Source organism: Trifolium pratense, linkage group LG7, assembly GCF_020283565.1.
Source record: "Trifolium pratense cultivar HEN17-A07 linkage group LG7, ARS_RC_1.1, whole genome shotgun sequence".
In the NCBI taxonomy this organism is placed as follows: Eukaryota; Viridiplantae; Streptophyta; class Magnoliopsida; order Fabales; family Fabaceae; genus Trifolium; species Trifolium pratense.
Genome location: NC_060065.1, coordinates 17,853,291 through 17,857,558, shown reverse-complemented (window position 1 = coordinate 17,857,558; position 4,268 = coordinate 17,853,291). Strand labels below are relative to the sequence as shown.

The following is a 4,268-nucleotide window of genomic DNA, read 5'->3' as shown; positions in this document are numbered from 1 at the left end:
AGGTCTGAACCTTTACGTGCAATTTGACCTCTTTTCGTTGTGAACTGGTTTTAGTGGGCAACATAAAAGTTGTAGCCCTGTTTGTTAGCTTTCCAACGAGTATATGTGCGTCTCCATTGGACTTTCGTAGCCCAAGTTATGATCGTTGCAATGAGAGGCTGTCCTGCAGAAATCAGAACCAGTTCATTCTGCAGAGAATTCGCCCCAGGCGAAATATATTTCGCCCCAGGCGAAAATTAGTCAGTGAGCAACCAGTAGACCAGTAGAATTTCGCCCCAGGCGAAATTTGTTTCGCCTCAGGCGAAAATGTTGCAGTTTTCACCAGTTTTTCATCTGCGATCTTCCTTTGCATGTAGTTTTGAATCAGTGTCTTATTCTTACATGATTGTTGATGACTGTTGATGTTTGTTGATGCTTGTTGATGCTTATAATGATTGTTAATCATGTATGAAGAATAAATGAAGTATATTAAGGTGTTAATCAACTTAATAAAGAAGGATACACTAGTGCAAAAAACACTTATTAAATCGGTTCTGGAAGGCTTTTTAAATCGGTTCCGGGACCGATTTAAATTCCGTCGATTTAGTAAGTTTTTCGTTTTTAAATCGGGTTTCGAACCGATTTAAAATATTTTATTAAATCAGGTTACCCGATTTCAAAGAGTTTATTAAATCAGTTTGCCCGATTTAAAAAATGTTAAAAAAGTCATTGGAAGTTTTTAAATATATTTGATCCGATTTAAAATCCAAAATAAAATCGGTTCAACCGATTTAAAAAACATTATTTTAAATCAGTTCATATCTCACCCGATTTAAATTCTATTAATTTTTTTCTTTTACTATTGTTTCTCGAGTAACATAGACCAAAATTTATTTAATCCAAAAATCCAAAATCATCCATTAATAACATAAAGTTTCAAAATTATACTTCTACACTAAAATCATCATACTATAATAATAGAGTACCATACACCTAATAGCATAAATTATACTTATATATACTAAAATCATTCCATAATGTAGAGTTAATATCATATACCTAGAATCATCAATTATAAATCATAAAGTTACAAATTTGTACTTGTAACCTCGATTCCTTCTATTTGTATGCTTAACTTTGTCTCCTCCTTTAACAGTTAACTCATAAGTTGGTTTCGGGAGACCATTCTTAAAATCGCTGGGTTGAATCAATCATCTCCATATTTCCACAGGGATGTCCTCAGACCTTTTAATTCTGAAAAGGAAAAAAAAAAAAAAGATAAACTCAGTTCAACATAGAAGCCTAATAAAATTGACAACTTAGAGAAAATAAAGCCTAGAAATGACAACAACCAATATCACAAAAATCAATTAGCAGCAGTACTCAAGTATGATAATTGAATAAATCTCTTTAAAATACTATGATAATGATTACCAACACATAGTTAACTAGCAATCAGCCAAGATGGGAAATTGAAACTTAAACATCAGCCTTCTCTACAATGAAACAAAGATGGTGGCATTTAAGAGTTAGATATGATCGTTTTTTTCACCTATAAAGATATAATTAATTTAAAAAATGAGTCTTTATTCCAATCTACATACTTTTCGGTTGATGATGGCATCATAAACCTTACTAGTGTTCTTCTATCGAGCCTCTCTATACTGCACAATCTTTTCAAATGATGAAATAATATTCTGACAAACTCATCACCATCACCTCCGTGGTGAAACTTCTAAAGTCTTAATATACAGAAATATTCAATCAAGAAAGATCTTAATATAAGATATAGATATTACCTTTAACTCTTAATTTTTTCAACTCCTTGCAAAAACTAAGTCATGCCAATTGTCAATTATTCCATAAAAACATAACAGGAAATGCCTACAAGATAAGAAAGAATCACAATAGAAAAGAACAAATCAATAGATCAGTGCCAAAGAATAGTATCAGTTTTACTTATGATATATACTAAGCATTAGACACATTTTCTAATTCTACCAAATGCTAACTAAAGACAAACAAAAGGGTATGCTATAAGCTAAAGATAAACAAAACTTATATACTCACAATAAATGGTGTATGACTATTGATAGTGCCATTGAAGCAAACAAAACTTATGAAAATTCCTTTGATAGAATGGTGTCTGACTGTATGATAATAATCAATGTCAGTCTATTGATAGAACTTGAGAATAGTATATCATTTCAATCAGTTGGTCAATGAAGAGAACTAAAAATGAAGATTCCAAACAAGCTTCAACTAATGATATACCTCTCTATTGGTTCTTCAAGTATAACCATATCCATAAAATGTATAACCTGCATAGAATACAAAATTCTGATCACAATATTGCTAAAAAGTACAATCGTCCATAAGAATTATCACTGCTTCTAAACTACCAAATTAAAAGAGAAAAAGCACAACCAAAAATTCTACAAGCAATCAGTACATGTGAATTGGTAAAAAGTCTTAAATCACAGGGGAACTAAGAAACCATCCAACAACTTATAGTTAGCAACAAGCACAAAAACTTTCAAGAACTATCAAATAAAGAGTATGCAATCCAACAAAAATATATTATAAACTTACATAACCATCAAAAGTGGTAATTCAGATTTAGAATGCTTTCCTACATGTTCCCAATCTCTATATCCAAAACATGTACATACACTGGAGAGTTTCCAACAATCAGAATGGTAAAGATAAAATTAGGGATTTCAGCTATTTCAAAGACAAATTTCCACGAGAGTATGACTCTATTTGACAAAAAATAGCGGATATTGAACAGTAGATTAAAGTACCTTACCAAAAGCACCTCTTTATACCTTATTTCATCTATTTAACTAGAATAAATTATCACTGATGTTAAATAAGTTACTGATAACTAAATGTGTGGAGAAATCTACAAGCATCAAGAACGTGGGAAACAATTGTCTAATCGCAAATTCTGGACAGAACTACCAGATTCCAAATCGAAGCTTAGAAACCACGGTATCACACATCATAGAAAATTGAGATTGAGATAAACATAGTTCGGATCTACTTACTGAAGAAATAGGGATACATATTGATTAAGACTTGAACGTGATGATGGCGGCAACAACGAAGAGAACTGTTGAAAAACCCTTGAAAACTCCGAAACCAAAATGAAGCAAAACAAAAGGAAAATTAGAATCATAATCTATTGAAGAATGAGAAGACTAGAATCGAAAGGAAAACCGATTTAACCTTGAAAACTCTGAACAACGAGTCGGAAGAACAAAGTCACCGGTGGTAGTAGAAAGGATTTCGTCGCAGAGGAAGGAAGGTTCGCCGAGATGCATCGGAGAGAGGGGATTCGTGGAGAGGCGTTTAGGGCTTCGTTGCAAAGAGGGAGAAGTTCGGGGCGGAGAGGCGTTTAGGGTTCGGATTTGTCCGTGTTGAGGGAGAAGGTCGCGAACCATCTTTCATTTTCTATTTTATTAATTATTATATTTTTATTTTAATTATGAAATGTTTTTAAGTCAGGTGGCCTGACTTAATATCACTTCAATTTTTAAAATTCCCAGCGTGTCCCATGATCTTAACATTTTAAATCAGGTGGATGGCAGCTGATTTAAAATCCCTGATTTAAAATGTGTTTTTTCCACTAGTGATATTAGAATTATGTTATTCTAATAAAGAAGTATATCGAATTATGTTATTCGATAAAGAAGGATATTAAGGTATAGTGTTATCTTAATAAAGAAGTAATGTTGGATAGTGTTCCACATTAGTAAATGAAGAGCTTAATGCTAATTAAAATGATTGTGAGTGAATTCATGAAAAACATATACATGCATTCATGAATATATGTGATATTGGATATTCCAATAAAGAAGGATATCGGATTATATTTATCCGATAAAGAAGGATATTAGAGGTGAGATACTCTGATAAAGAAGATGGTACCACATGCATTAGAGGTGTCTAGAGGACATAGCATGAATGTGAAGCATTAGATTGCATTAGGGATTATGTGTGCATTTTATAATAAATGATGTTTGACACATACTTGGTAAATGTTGATTGTTAATCCGTATGTGAGGAGCAGAGTCCGTCATGACTATAAAATGAACAACGCAGGGTCCGTCATGACCATAATCTGAACAATGTATTTGTTGATGTTTTGGGTATTGTCCGAGACGACGTGAAATTATATGTTTGGTGTATTTTGTGGATGTTTGATTAGGTGATAAATGAAGTATATGCATGATATATGAATATGCATGAAGATGGTGATGTATATGTATAATGTATGATTATGC

At 32.4% G+C, this 4,268-nt stretch overlaps 1 long non-coding RNA gene across 5 annotated transcripts; it reads right to left on the bottom strand.

The window, feature by feature from the left end:
• Window positions 1-916: 916 nt before the first annotated feature.
• On the bottom strand, window positions 917-3,613 carry LOC123894565. Of its 5 annotated transcripts, none has more exons than XR_006803868.1 (7): window positions 3,030-3,613; window positions 2,254-2,300; window positions 2,050-2,129; window positions 1,779-1,863; window positions 1,584-1,652; window positions 1,414-1,475; window positions 917-1,233 (listed from the first exon to the last, which is right to left on the bottom strand). It is a non-coding gene; the product is annotated as an uncharacterized LOC123894565 (long non-coding RNA). The 5 variants fall into 5 exon arrangements; XR_006803866.1 differs by having other exon boundaries at window positions 1,584-1,643; XR_006803867.1 differs by having other exon boundaries at window positions 1,414-1,652.
• Between the last annotated feature and the right edge of the window lie 655 nt (window positions 3,614-4,268).